The 16,493-nt window shown below is 39.9% G+C and overlaps 1 pseudogene; it reads right to left on the reverse strand.

The window, feature by feature from the left end:
• Positions 1–16,493, reverse strand: part of LOC128841001 (coiled-coil domain-containing protein 172-like) — a 53,315-nt pseudogene that overhangs the window by 12,231 nt on the left and 24,591 nt on the right.

The raw sequence follows: 16,493 nt of genomic DNA on the forward strand, positions 1-16,493 counted from the left end.
TCTTTCCTCCTCCCACCCATTGCCTTTTGTTTGCTTTTGACATTCTTTTTATGTCTAATTTACACCAGAAAATTGTTAGCCATTTTATTCCTTATAATGGATTCTATCAGCTTGGAAGATAACAGAGATGCAGTGAATACAGACCATAGGTTTACAAAAAATTTAACTTATGAGACCAGCCTTGACAGTTCTCTAAAAGAGTACCCCAAAATCTGAGAGGAAAATAGCTGAGGAGATCTACCTGGATTTTCTCACTTATTAAACTGTCACACAGGTGACTAATCAGAAAGCAGTAGTATTAATGAAGGATTTAAGATTGGGTTGAAAACTGTCTGAAGGAAAGAGTAAGACAGGGTTCTGGTTCATGGTTTCAAGCCAAAATGGAGATAATGTGGGGAGTCCTACAAGGTTCAATGCTGGAACCAAATTTATTTAGATGATCCTAAAGCTACGGTAATAAGGTGCTTGCTGTTCACAATTTGCTGATGACGCCAAGATAGAGAATGCTGTTGATACAGTTGAAGTCAATAAATTGCAGGATATTATAATTTGACTGGGGTTGAAGGCGAATGAGTCCTAAATGAAATTCAGGATCACAAAATGTAAAGCCATGTCCATAGGTTGAACAAATAAATTAAAAAACACGTGTGATGGAATAGAACTAGAGCAAACAAATTTAAAAAGTGATCTGGGAGTGATAGTAAATCATATGAAGATGAAACACAGGGTTCTATCAACAGTAACAACAGTAAATATAACACTAGGATGCCTAACTATGGGAATTAGATGTAAATCAAAAGAGATAGAAATACCTTACGTAAGATTAAATAGGTTACATGCCTGTCACTTGAGAATCTAAGTGCTGGTTCCATTGTATATAAAGCACTAATTAGGACAGAATATGTGAGCAGTATCCAATTATCTTTAAAAATATATTAAATTCTTAGAAAATGTCTGGAGAATGGTTACAAAATGTAATTTAGGTATGACTAGAATACCTCTGACAAAAATTTTAAGAAATATTAATTAGGGAAAAAGCGTTTGAAAGGTAAATATTCAGTGGTCAGACAAGGATGAAATTCAGTGCTGTTCACAGAGCCTGCAGAAGACCTAAGCACCACTTACATCCCAGGTAATTTGAGTGTCTTAAGTGGGTCTTAAATGACATATTGGCTTTATCCTGGTCCTTAGCATGCTGGTGAATTTGACCATAAGCAAAATAACTTTTTTCATTGCAGGATAATAGTTCAACTCATGGACATCAATTAAGCAGAAGTTTGCAGGATGGGCTTTTCCTTCCAAGGCTTGTTGAGTAATTGACCTTAATGGAGCTATAACAGATTACACCTACCCAGGATTTGGCCCATAGTATTTATAAAGCTCCCAGCCAATGTACTTAAGGCACTGCACAAATAGAAACAATCACAGATTTAAGAATTACATTAATAATCTTGATGTATTTGTACTGTAATTTAATATACCAGTGGTTAAACTCTGGGCTAGGTGAACGAGTTTGTCACATACTAACACAGTATTTAACAAATGTTTAATTTCAGTTAATTTGCTGCCTATGTGAGGGGCCCATTTCTTTCCAATCCCTAAATAACCCTTCGTAACTCCCATTGGGGTCTCTTTTTAAGCAAGGGAGTGGTTAAAGCTACAAGACTCAGACTTCAAAGCTGAAATGTATACGTATCTGGGGACTGATAGCATTTCTGGTTATACCTGCTGAAAGGCAGAGGAAATCATAGATGAACCAATGGTTGTTTCACTCCAAATTTCCTATGTTCTACTTGCATAAAGAAAATTGCTCCCAAGCAAACTTTAGATGTCAACATTTACCTTAGAGCAAATTTTATATCTGAATTATAAACACCAGAAATTGGGGTTCATAATGGAAACCATGATACAACTCTAACTATAATAGTCTTACTGGGCAGTGCTATAAAAAAGTGTTAGGAAATCAATGAGCAGATTTTCATTAAAGAAACCCATTTTGCCTCACGTATTACTCCAGAGCTTGATATTTCCTGCTTATAAAATTTAACATAAAATTTAATTGCAAGTATTTTCTCAAAACCACTAGACTCAGGCCTTAGGCAATCCACTATTAATATGAAGCATTTGTTCAGCTCTAGTGGACATATTTCTTGTATGATTTATGTGAAAGAAGGCATCATTTGCTCCTTCATGGTTTCAGTAATGAGGTTTCTTTTCCTGTAATATGAGGCATAAGAAGCAATACTAGTTCTTTTATAATTAGGCAAGTAAACAAAGCCCCAAAACTATTAAATAATGTAAACTGACTGTGCATTTCGTTTCTGTTTCCAGGCTTCTTAAAGAGTATGGAATTTCAAGCTTCAAAGACACAATGTATCCTCTAAATTCTCTTGTATAATGGACTGGTTTCAATTAGAAACTGCCCCAGCCTTCTCAGAATCACCTTTAATTAAAAATCCTTTTAGCCTGTTTGATGCGTGGCAACACATAGTTCTAAAGTGAAAGTGTAAAACAAGTTAAATAATATTTACCATGATAAATAATTAAATAGAATATAACAGAGGCAAACACCGCACTCAAGAATTCATTAGTACCAGTTAGAGGCCCCCCTCTCCTTAACTCTGAGTTAGGATTTCATGTTTGAGAAACAAGAGGAGCAGAGTATTTGGCACTTGAGAGTTAAATGCAAACTTTAGGTAGCAGATACATACAATGAGTGATTAAATGGGTATCTCATGATTTAAAGGCAACTCCCCTTTGAAAAAGCTCCATTTTACTCTAACTGCTGCCTTGAATATGCATCCAATTCACTGAGACTGTTGATTTTTTTGAGGCTGCTTTGAAGCAGAGAAGGCACTTTGGAGAGAAAGAGAGAGACTTCTGTGCATGAGTTGTAAGTAATTTTTGGGGTAGGAGCAAAGGAAGGCTTTTGTTTTTTTACCTGATGATATATCCAGCAGAATAGTGGTCACTCTATGAGGCATGCAACATACTAGTTGTAATGATCTGTGAGTGACACCAAGAAGTTATTGGAGTGACTACAGTATTGTTTCTAAGCCAGAATATGTCTTTGAAGGCATACTTTACTACCTACCTACCTACCTTGTTAAAAGAAGAACAGGAGTACTTGTGGCACCTTAGAGACTAACAAATTTATTAGAGCATAAGCTTTCGTGGACTACAGCCCACTTCTTCGGATGCCACAAGTACTCCTGTTCTTCTTTTTGCGGATACAGACTAACACGGCTGCTACTCTGAAACCTACCTTGTTAAAGCTCCTATGAAACTGACAGTACTCATGCAGTACTCATTCCTATTGGTATACTGTAGTAGTTCCTTAAAATTTTTCATGTGAAATATTTTTCAACAAAATGTTGATTTCTCATTTTTTTAATAAAAATATTCTTTTTGAAATTTTCAGTCTCAATTTTTGTTAGCTTTTCCCTCTTTTGTTAACTTTTTCCTTTGTTCAGTGGCAAATGGAAAAGGGGGAGAATGTGTGTGCGTGTGGGGGGGGAATAAAAATGAAAGAGGATAAATAAAAATAAAATGAAAATGAAAACCAAAAACTTAAAATCATTTTGAAATTTTTTGGTAATTTTTTTTTGAATAAATTAAAAAGGTTTTCTTTCAAAACCCTTGGAATGAAAATCATTTTGAAATTGTTTGTAGCAATTTTTAGTCACTTTAGACTTTTTGTCATGAAGATGTCTACTTAAAGGTCATCAGGCCAATTTTGCATCAGAGTCATTGAAAGACTCCGGGGAAGCTGACAGGCATGTGAAGCATTCAGCCTAGCATGGTAACAATTTGGGATGACATTCTCGAGAAAATCTTTGAAGCCAGCTGAGTCATGGCTCACTGGAAAGCCAGTTACCAAAATTTCAAATTTTGAAGTTCTTTCCAATTTGCAAGTTTTCAAATGGAACAATTTTTCGCATTACCACCATTTTTTGCATTTTTTTTTTAAATTTTCAAAACTTGAATTTTCATTTTTCTCTCTTTTTTTTTCTTTTTGCCACTGAGTGCAGTGCCAGGAATAGTGTCCAGATTTGTCTTCTCACACTCATTCACTTTCCTTTTTCCACTCTGCGACTCTTCAAAACTTCATCCACTTTGAAAAAGTTACTAAGTGGCAAAGTAAATATTTCATTTTTCCTTTTGCTGCATGTAATTTTCCAAAGTGGAGGACATTTTGGAAAGTTTAGAATGGAAAAAGGATACATTTTTAAAATTTTGTTGAAGAAAAAAAACCCAAACCAAAACCCTAAACTTGTTCATTCTGTTGCCTCCAGTAGCAAAAAAGGGAGAGAAAATGGGAAAAGCAATAACTGAAAATACTGAAAATTATTAGATTTTGAAAAAATTTGAACAAATCTAAAATTCAATTAAAGAAAAAACAATTGTTTAATTTCAATTTGAAATTTCACATAGAAAAAATGAAATATTTAATCAAAGGATATTTTGCCACAAAAAACTTCATTTTTGATGAAACATTGTTTTTCAGTAGGAAAATTTCAATTGAGAAATTTCAACCAATTCTTACTCTGAGGCACATTAGGCCCAGAGTGTTGCCAGTCAGTGAGCTAGATCTTCCAAATACACTCGAGGCATTTCTTGAAGCCTGCAAATTGCTTGTCCACCAGAAGGTGCTGAAGGGTTTTGAATGTTCACAGTAGTTCCTGTGGAGGTTAATTGATGGGCAGAGTGCAGGTGAGGTGATCGAGCTGTATGATAGAAGCAATTTAACGCACATACATGATACACGAATTCAGTTTCTGAAGGCTCAGAAAAAATGTTATTTATTGGAGATAAACAGTAAGCAGACTGTAGCAGCAGCAGCAGCATCTGGCAACAGACCTGCTACCATTGGTGGTGCACAATGAAAAAACTATTGTTGGCAATTCTGGTAGTTGTATCTAATCAACAGGTAGTTGAGTGTCTCCTGCCCCCAATGTGTATTAATGATTTTTGAATTCTGAGTCAGAGGCATTCCTTCGAGGCACGTATCCATGGGTGAGGATCCATGAAAATATTGCATTTGGAGAACACTATTTTGTTTCAGTGTTCCTATATCTCAGAAAAAGCCAAAAGAAATTTTAACTAATGTTCCCTAAATTTATCTTTAAGCATGAGAAATTCCAGCTTTTTTGGGGGGGAGGGGGGACTTGTAAGTGTTGGAAGCTACTATTTAGCTATAACTACATCAGTGCTTTTTATTTAAATTGCGTGTGGCTGGTCCCTATATCTGGGGTATGTTGCGGAGCATTTGCTCATCTACAGCAGCTCCATCAGCTGTTTGAATCACCAATGAGTGGGTTTTTTTCCTAACCGTGTGTGATAATTGGAGGGATTTTGGAGAGATTTTATTAAACCGTAGACATGTTACAGAGAATTTTGCTCAGCTCCAAGATGAGTCACTGTAATTTGAATTACCTTGTTATACTTTTCAGCTGAAATGCAATATACTTTAAGATATATACTTAATTGTAATGAAGATTCTTCCTTTGCCAGCTACTTTTAATATTGATTTTTGACCAGGGCCTAAGTATGTGATACAATAACAGACTTAGAGGGCAGTCTGAGAGCTACATATATCAGGTTTATTGATGCCGTCTGTGTCTCCTTTTTTTTTCTTTCTAATGAGGCACTAAAAACATCTGTATTTTTACCATTTACAGGGTAGTGTGGTTTTACTGTCTGTAAAAGGTAAACAAAAATGTTTTGATTCTTTCATTTTATAGGCAAATCTATGTATGTTATCCATGATTCTTGTCAAAATATCATCCTTTGTACACTAAATATTGTTTCTAAATAGTATTTAGAAACAAAGGCTCTATTCCTACAATGGATTCTGCATAGGCAGCACCCAGTTTTCAAGCATAACCCTATTAGCCCTATCTTGAAGGCCAAAAAAGTGTGGGTTTTTTTCACAATCATGTTAGTTAAATCACATTAGCTTAACATTACTGAAAATCTCTAAGATGTGGACTAGCACATTTGAAGCCAAAAAACACTGCTTCAGAAATGTTAATATCTTAACAGGGCTTTTCAGTCATGTTAAACTCACTTGGCTGAACTAACGTGACTGAAAAACACACTTTCTGGGCATTTGACGTCAGTAGGGTTCCATGCAGGTGCAAGGGCATGCCTGCCTGGGAGTTGTAGGATTCGCTTTAGCAAGACAATGACCTCTTTATTAAATATTTCATTTGAAAATGATGCAGAATCAATAGTCAGAAATTTTTGACTGCCTGTATTTGGGGAAAAAAATAGTCTACCTCCTGTAAAGAGTACAGCTGTGTAAGAATGACACTTAACAGATTTTGTCTGAAGCAACATTTGAAGTCTTCCACAAGGAATATACAAGTTACATTTCAATAATGAACTAAGAAATATAATAGTCATTTAGTTTGTTAATCTTTTTCTAAGCCTTTATAGTAAATTATTTCCAAGACAAGAAGTTTTTAATTAGTATTTTTCTTGTAAACTGAACAATGACAACAAAATGTCAGGCTTTAGTCAGCCCATCAGCTAATGCGGAAGTGCATTTATTTTCTTGCTGAGTCAGCTTTATGTCAGGTGTATTGAAATTATGCTTCCTTCATTCAGTGTTAAGAGTTGTTAATTTAAAATAGCTTATTTATATTGAAGGAAGAGCCAGAGCCATGTTCATTCTTAACATGCAACTATAGAATAGAAAGCAAGTAATCAAGGGTAGCTTAATAATTAGCAACTTAGCCAATAATTCATAACTTGAGCTATAACATCCACTCTTTTTTCTCCTTCCGTATTTCCTCTTAGAGGCCCAAATGCAGAGGTGAGTGGGTGAATCCAAGACAGCGTAAGCTAAAGTAATTTACTCTTTTACACCCTCCTGTTAGTGGCTTTTCTTTCAACACTGCTCTCTTATGGCTCCATATTTATATAGACTGTAAATTAAACCATCTTTGATTCCCTTTCTATCTTAGCTCAGTTGGCCCAATTAAGTTGTAATATGTCAGGGTTGTAAGAAACACACTGATAAAGGTGTATGAGTCTGAGTCTAAGTTGTTGCAACTTACATGCTAAAGAGCCAAGATGAAGGTGTAAGCCAAACTATCTTAAACAACTTTGGACTCACTTAAATGCCACTCTGAATTTGGCCCAAAGTGTGAAATGCTAAAACAGATTTTATGTGACTGTAGTAGGTTTTTTAAAGTATTTCCTAAGTCATAGAAAAGCAAATGTTTACTATTTTAGTAGTAGTAGCACTTTATACATCTTCTAAACACTATGCTGCCAGTAGCTAATTAATATAAACTTATTGCAACATCAAATAAAATCCATGATCAATTAATCAGCAAATCTCATATTTCCTGTTGATTTGATTTCTGTAAGATGCTTCACTGATTAGTAGTCATGACTATTAAATATATTTTATCTTCTATAGTGCCTTCCATCCAAAGTTCTTAGAACACTTTACAAACATTGATTGAACCTCAGAAGACCCCTCACTTGCTTATCATTATTTACAAATGGGGAAACTGAGGTACAGGTTAAATGATTTGCACAATGTCTTTCAGTGAGTCAGTGGCAGATCTGGGGATTGAAAATAATCCTAATTCTTGGTGGTTCCCTACTTTCTACGCAGACAGTCTTTCCAAGAAAACTAATTATGCCAGGTTGAATATTAAGTGATGCCACAGCACTAAATTACTCTCAGAAGTATATTGTTTAGAAGGAAGATGACAACCTCATACATCAGAAAAGCTAATGTATCACCATGGAATTAAAAATGTAAAAGAATGAATTCTAACACATTCCCTTATGGACCAGCAGCTACTATTATTACTTAAATTGTATCTTGTTGTGTACATGTTGTACAAAAGTCTTTTGCCTCTGTACGCAGCTTTCCAAATTAAATAATTCTCATTTGGAAGAAATTTTGGCCAGGCCTCAGCTCTGTATAAAGGGTTGAAAGGGTTAGGAAATAGGGTTGGTGGTTGATTTTCTATGAAAACTGTTTTTCAACAGAAAATTGGGTTTTTAAGAAGCAAAATGTTCCTGGAAACTTTTTTAACTGAAAGAGTATAACTGCAATCTTTCAGTTTTCAGCTGAAAAGTCAAATTTCCATGGAAGATTTTGATGATGACAAATGTTACTTCATTTTCATCATAAATTTCTATGGGGAAAAGAAAACTTCAGATAAGCTCTGCTATGAAGAAGTCCTTTCCTTTGCTTGGTTAAAGAGTTCTTACATCCAAAGACAATTTCACCAAGCTCAGAAAACATTATATTAATATGTCTTCAATATTTTTGTATTGAAAAGTTATGGTTTCTCCTTGAAAGATATTGCAGAATTTATGTTTGTATAGAAGGGGAAATGTCACATTTAGGCAAACTAAGATAGATGTCAATTTCCAGAACTGGGAAGTCCTTTTGTTTGTTTGTTTGTTCCCAGAAAGTTAGTAAAATGGAAGATCAAGTCCTCACATAGAGCAGAGAATGAGTCCATGAGAGAACCAGCCATACGGGGATGCTGATGCACCTTTTATGCACCAGAGGAGTGACTCCAAAGTAGCTTCATTCAAAGACAATCGCACTTGGGGAGGGTGGGCGTGATCAGGGAAAGTAGATCAAATCTAAATGTATGCGAATCCAGTGTCCTCAGACCACTGCACAATTGGTGCAGAGGGACTAGGATCACCATTCCATTCTGTAGGCTGAAACAGCACAGCAGGCAAGGCAGCACCCACCCTCCCTCCCTCCCCTTGAAGTGTGACGATCAGGTGGAGTTTGAACCTGCTGTGAGCATTGTGCTAGTCGCTGCTTTTTAGGGGGGCTGGGAAGGAATTTTTCCCTCACCACCATATTGGCTTCAGTGGAGTGGGGGTTTTTCGCCTTCCCCACAATGGGTGTCAGGGAAGGCCTATTATGGTGAGTAGAAAAGGTGGTAGGCTGTATGTCAGAACTTATTTTGTAAGTGTGGGGTGGATGTCCAGTGCAGGTACTCGATAAGGAAGGCATCCAGTGACCAGATAAATGGCTTGGTAAAGGACTTAAAAAGGAAGTGCTGGTTAAAGGAATGGAACGGGGCAGGGAGTTTGGGGCTCCTATGGTTGGAACAGCAGGGAGCCAATCCCCCACTCTTATAGCCCACCTTACCCCTCCTATGAGTGGGGGATGGATGGTATGGCCCTGGCAAAGGAAGTGCTGGAGGGACCTGGCTGGACAAAGAGGGGAAGCTGGTGGAAGCTCCGCGGGTAATTACAGAATAAACAGGAAGTTACCTGCACTGTACACTTTTATCTGCTGGGTAGTCCGGGACATCTAATAATAAAGTTGCGGCCTGATTAAATCCATATCAAGTGTCTCCTGTCCTCCTTTTTGGTATAGCTGGAGAACAAGGAGCAAAGTCTTTGACTTAACTGGATGTCAAAAGTAAGGGCAACAGGATTTGTTCTGTAACACACACAAATTATTTCTTCAGACTTCAAAGGGAATATTATGCAGAAAAAGTAAAAATTAGGCCCAATGTAGCTACCATGATGTTACAGGAATGGTCCAAAATGGTAAAGGCAAAGTTTAAGTTTGAAAACTAAAGTACACAACTGATGATCATTACCTTAAACATTCAATGTCAGTCTGAGGCTTTTCACTAACTTTGATTTTTTCTGCTTCTAAACATTTTGTAATGTCTTCAGCTTCACGTAGTTGTTCTTCAGTATCTAAAAGTAAAATAACAATGACCTTACTAATATATATAAATCATCTGTATTCACATACAGCCTGCATTTTAGAAGTTCACACATTCTAATTATTGTGGAAACTGCTATGGAGGTGAAAATATTAGATCACAGTACATGAAATTAAAATATTTTACAGTTGTAGTTACCATACAATTGTAATCTTTCAAGCAATTGCAAAATCTGCAGGATGCTTATAGTATCTGTACATTACAATTTTAACTTCATAAGGAACTATTTATGGCATTTCTTTCCTAGTTCAACTACTATTACATATGTATTATTTAAACAATATACATACATTCTGGTTATTTCTATTTTATACCCAAAGCTTTGTAGATTTAATAAAAATAAAAGATTGGCTTTATTATACTATTTTAGCCAAATCTCAGAACTAGTACTTTATCCTCATCCTCCTTGACATGTCAGCTGCCTTTGACGCAGTCAACTGTTGTTTTTTTTCTTGAAATCTTGTCCTCCTTTTCTTTCCATGACTCCTTTCTCTCCTGATTTTCCTCCTACTCTATGCTACTTCAGAGGATCCTCCTCCTCACCCTTTCAGCTTTCAGTGGGGGTGTCACAGGGCTCTGTCCTTGGTCACCTTCTCTTCTCTGTCTACACCTTATTGCACCAACACCTACACACTAATCTCATCTGTAAACACAAATTCAACCATCTCTATGTTGATGACTCTCAGATCTATCTTTTGGCTCCAGGCCTATCTCCCTTTGTCCAAACTAAAATCTTGGCCTGTCTCTCTGACATCTGCTCACAGATGTCTAGTTATCTGCTCAAGATCAACATGTCTAAAACTCAGCTTCTTATCTCCTGACTAGGGTTACCATATTTCAACAATCAAAAAAGAGGACGGGAGGAGCCCCGCCCTAGCCCCGCCCCTGTCCTAGCCCCGCCCCTGCCCCTTCCACTCCCTCCCACTTCCTGCCCCCTCAGAACCCCCAACCCTCCCCCCCCCCGCCTTGTCCCCTGACTGCCCCCTCCTGGGACCCCTGCCCCTAACTGCCCCCCAGGACTCCACCCCCTACCTAAGCCTCCCTGCTCCTTGTCCCCTGACTGCCCCCTCCTGAGACCTTCCCCACATCCTAACTGGCCCCCTAGGACTCTACCCCCTACCTGTCCCCTGACTGCCCCAACCCTTATCCACACCCCCACCCCCAGACAGACCCCTGGGACTCCCACGCCCCATCCAACCACTCCCCACCCCCTGACAGCCCCCCCCAAAACTCCCGACCCATCTAAACCCCTCTGCTCCCTGTCCCCTGACTGCTCCGATCCCTCTCCCCGCTCCTGCCCCCTGACAGCCCCCCCCAGAACTCCCAAACACCCCCTCGCTCCTTGTCCCCTGACTACCCCCCTCCTGGGACCCCTGCTCCTAACTGCCCTCCAGAACCCCACCCCCTACCTAAGCCTCCCTGTGCCTTGTCCCCTAACTGCCCCCTCCTGAGACCCCCCCACCTGTACTCTGACTGCCCAAAACCTTACACCCCCAACCCCAGACAGCCCCCCCCCGAACTCCTGACCCATCCAACCCTGCTCCCTGTCTCTTGACTACCCCCCCCAGAACCTCCCTGCCGCTTCTCTGACCCCCGGCCCCCTTACTGTGCTGCAGAGCAGCGCGCTCGGCAGCGCGGGAGGGGAGCAGGGTCGGAGCTCCAGACTGCCGGAGGCCGAGGCGACGGCCGGCGATCTGTGAATGCAGGGCGGGGGGAGGGAGGGAGAGGAGGGGAGTGGTCTCAAGTTGCAGGGGAGAGGAGAGGGGAAGTGAAGGAAGGGCTCTGGCTGCCGGAGCCCCGTGTGAGTGGCACCATCCGGCTGGCTGCCCTGTAAGCCGCGCACGCTCTGCATGGGGGGCGGGGGAAGTCCGGACATTGACAAATTCCCCCCAGACGCTATTTTTAACTGAAAAAAGCCGGACATGTCCGGGGGAATCCGGACGAATGGTAACCCTACTCCTGACCATTCCTCCAAGTCTTCCTAAAACCTCTTTTCTCAATCACTGTGGACAACACTGCCATCCTGCCTGTCACTCAGACTCATGTCATGGGCATCATCTTTGACTTGGCCCTCTTTGTAGGTCCTCACGTCCAGGCTGACTAAATCTTGCTGATTCTTTCAGATTTTTCTCTGGCCTTGACAAATGTAGTCTTGCCCTGCTCGTCTCCATTCCAAATGCTGCTGCCAAAATCATTTTTCTGTACCGTCACTTTGACCCCATCACTCCTGTCTTTGCCTCCCCCCTCTGGCTCCCCCTTCTCTATTACATGAATCATAAGATGTCTGTCTTCAATTTCAAGGCCCTTTATGGCCTATCTCCACCCTAGTTATCTCTCATTCAGTACTGAGATGTTGACTCCCACCTCCAGTCGGCCCATGATGCCATCACCCACTTGTACAATTTTTAAACGAGCCCTTCATTCCTTATCACATGCAGTTCCTCGCAGTTGGGAGGGGCAAATCTACCATTTGCAAATCTACATCATCTTCCTCGAAAACCCTCCTTAAAACTCAACAAAGATAGCTTGAGCAACAATAGTAGTGAAGCTGCAGCAGCATGGTCGGTGACTGCTCGAGTATGTATGCAGGGTTCTGCAGGCAGGAGTAGCATGTGCAGACACCAATGCTGCTGCTGTTACTCAAGCTAGCTTTGATTTCATATCTGTCTGTATATACTTCAATCACGCTTCCCCATGGCAGAATACAAATACTCTTACGTTGTAAGTTCTTTGGGACAGATGTCATCTCTTTGTTCTGAATTTGCACAGCACTTACCACAGTGGCCTCCTAGTCTATGACTAGCTCTCCTAGGCACTACCGTAGTACAGTAAATAATTATGATGGTGAATGGACTGCAGTGTTAAACAAAATGGGACAAAAGTTGGACCCAGTGAACTCTGCACTATTTGAAGTGTCACACAAATAAACCCATTTATTACTAGATCCTTGTATATAATAATCTAGATGACAGGCTATCAAGAGGTGTTACAATATACATGGATCAGAGCTATATTTCAAACACCAAAGTATTTCAGAGAGAGATTTTCAGTATTATAAAGAGAGAAGAGATGAAAAGGAAGGTGAGGTTGGAGAAAGGAATGATGGAGACAGGAAGCGAAAGGAAATGAGGGAGAGGGTAGATAACTATATTACTATCAATCTATCCATAAATGATAAAAAATAGTCTGGAAGAGAGTGACACTACTGGTTCAAATTTATAAGCATCTTTGTCTTTTATGATTCCTATCCTGCTTCCACAGAAGACAATGGTAACACCTACTGTTCTGACTTCCGTGAGAGCAGGTTCAGACCCCAGATTATCCTGAGTTATCCGATGCGCCTGCTTTATTTTATTGCAGATATGCACCACCAGCACACTGACAAAAAAGTTTACTTCGTCACCTTTTGTTGGTTCTTTCGTAAATCAAGTCACACATATATGTATATATTTCTCATGTCCTCATTCTAAATCAATGCTGTATTATATTTGAAAAGATTAGCAGGATAAACAGCTTATCATTAAAGCTAGATGGACAATGGCTTTTTTTGATTTTCAAGAAAAAGTTTTCAGTCAAACCAAAAATGACATTTTAAAAAATTGTTTGGTGAATCTAAGTTTGAGAATTGTTATAAATGTGTGGGTTTTACCCCAGTGATAAGGGTGCTCACCTGGGATGTGGGAGACCTAGGTTCAATTCTTCCCATTGCCTGATGTGGAGAAGAGATGTTAGTTGAGGTCTCCCACATTTCAGAAGAGTAGTGCACTACTATCACCGGGCTATGGATATTCTAGTATGCGTCTTTTCCAATCACTTCTCTTGAAGCTGTGTTCTACTTTTTTAAAAAATTATCACTGGAGCAGGACTTGGGTATCCCACCCCCCAGGTGAGTCCCTAAATACCAAGCTATACATCTATTCTAACTCTGTTTCCCTGTTCCAGTGACTATCCATTGTCATTCTAAATAACAATTCATATCTTTCATTAAGACCATGAATAGTCATTGGGACAATCTTACTTCTGTGAAAAATATCTGAGGGGAACTATATGTCAATATTTGACAAATATTTGTCAAATCACAAATGATTATCATAATAAGTCATTATCAAACACATTAAATATCTTTTGAGTTTGCTTTGGAGAGTAAATAAATCCTGCTTTAATTCAATCTTCTGCAGCTGGAGTGCATTTAATTGAACATTTTCACATTCCATTGACTCCATTTCTAAGAAGAAATATATTTTAAGTTAAAATGTATTACAGTTTTAATCTTCATGGTATAATCTTAAATACTCTTTAATTACTTCTAACCATCTTTGGATATTCTAGAAGGACATTAGGCTAAAAATACAATTAGACTTATAAAACCTGGTGTACAAGAAATTACATATGGACAACTCTATTAGAATTATCTGTATCTACAAACAGGGAATACAAGGAACAGGTGCATGATGAATTAAGTCTGTCAAGTCAAGCTGTTTGCAGAGAAAAATTTTTTATCCCTCGCCAGCTGGGTGAGTTGGGTTCACCTGAAGAAATGGGAACTGAAATGGTCCAAGTAGCCATTGCCATTGTTACTAGTGTGGTCTGTGGCTAGCATAAAGAATGACTGCCCAGTCAGCAAGGAAAAGGAACAAGAAAGGCCATGGTTAGACCACCTGCTATAATAATATATTCTGTATTTTAGCTCTAAAGGTCATAGGATCTTGTTTCATATAATAACTATAAAGGACAATCCAATGAGGCACCTGTGTATGTAACTCCCATTGAATTTAGGAGGGCTTGTAGGACTCAGAGCTGGTGGTCAATAATCATTGAGGACTTAATTGTGGTCCATTTAATGTGGTAATGCAATGTGCACCACCCTCTGTGTTGGCTATGACCTCCTGGACAGCTGTGCAGGAGTAGATGCAGGTACCACAGAGCTTGTACTTCCCCGCATAGCACAAATGAATGGAAGAGAGTGTACTGGGCAATATAGCCACACCAACACACTGCCCCTTATTCAGGGCAGATAATGATCTCACAATCTAGCTCAGGGGTGGGCAATCTTTTTGGCCTGAGGGCCACATCGTGGTTCTGAAACTGTATGGAGGGCTAGGTAGGGAAGGCTGTGCCTCCCCACACAGCCTGGCCTCTGCCCCCTCCCACTTCCTGCCCCCAACTCCCGACCTATCCAACCCCTCCGCTCCTTGTCCCCTAAATGCCCCCCAGGACCCCACCCTCTATCCAACCCTCCCTGTCCCCTGACTGCCCTGACCCATATCCACACCCAGGCTCCCTGACAGGCCCCCGGGGATCGCCACGCTTATCCAACTGCCCCCTGCTCTCTGTCCCCTGAGTGCCCTCCAGGACCGCCTGCCCCTTATCCATCCCGGCCTACTCCCCTTCCCCTTACCTGCCGCTTAGAGCACCAGGACTGGCAGCTGCATCACCCGTCTGGAGCCAGCCACGCCACCAAGCAGTCTAGAGCACCGGGGCAGGCCGGCGGCCCTCGTAGCCATGCTGCTCGGCAGGAGCTCACAGCCCCGCCACCCAGAGCGCTGGCAACACAGAGAGCTGAGGCTGTGGGGGAGGGGACAGCCAGGGAGGGGCTGGGGGCTAGCCTCCCAGGCCGGGAGCTCAAAAGATGGGCAGGATGGTCCCACGGGCCGGATGTGGCGCACGGGCCGTAGTTTGCCCACCTCTGATCTAGCCCTAAGTGAAATATCCAGCTAGGAAGGCAATCAGTTTAAAAGTATTGCTTTATTCAATTATGTTTTAGTCATTTGTATTCTCTAGCAATCCAAGATAAAATAGTTCAACATAAGACGTACCATTTTTCAAAATATTTGCCTTAGTTTCTAAGTCACATATTTCAGTCTTGGCTTTTTTCCTAATCAAAAGCTCTCTGTTACATGTTAGTCCATACTCATTGTTAAAATCTGTGATTTCTCCTCCTCTTCAAACATTTTCTTCTTTGTATCTGACTAAAAATGTGAAAAAAAAAATAGAGAAAAATAGAATTCTCGTTAAAATAATCGAGCTGAAATACAGTTTTACCCATAACTATGTAAAATCGGTATGTATTCTATTTTGTAACCTGGAAAAACAGGGAAATGGTCTAGATCTCTATCATTACTTCTGTTGCATTAATCTTACTGTTTTGCTCTTGTAACAAAATGAAAGGAGCTTGTTCTATAATAATAGGGCTGTATCATTAGTGTTAGATCCCACATTATGCTATCAAGTTTTAAGCATGTGTTGAAATCAATGGAGAGTTCTGCTTGAAATCAATGGCACAAAATGGCCATTCTCTTTGATTCTTTAAATTGCTCATTAAGGGTGAAATTCACCCCTTTGCAGAAGGTCCAGGACAAGGCCATTGCACTATTTAAGCTCCCAAAATATAGCCTAAGAGAGGTGACCCTGTTAAGTCTGGAATATGGGGTTTCTCAGTGCCTTTTAGAAGCAGGCCCCAAATTTAAAGTACAGTATTTGTTTTTTAAAGAAAAACTTCCATTTATAGAAAAATACATTCATAAAGTCAATGACAAGATTAAATTCCATTCAAAGCTCTTATCTGAGTACTAATTTAAATAAAAAGTGAATTCCCTTGTAAACAAGGGAAGAGATAACCCATGCATCAAATCTGACTGGATACAGTTGATATCAAATTCACATTCCATCAGAGGACAGCAATTTTGCCTTTGCACTAAGTCGCATTAGTATAATTATTTACAGTATTCCTTATTCTGTCCTATATGTAGGAAG

This window comes from Malaclemys terrapin, chromosome 7, assembly GCF_027887155.1.
Source record: "Malaclemys terrapin pileata isolate rMalTer1 chromosome 7, rMalTer1.hap1, whole genome shotgun sequence".
NCBI classification, from domain to species: Eukaryota; Metazoa; Chordata; order Testudines; family Emydidae; genus Malaclemys; species Malaclemys terrapin.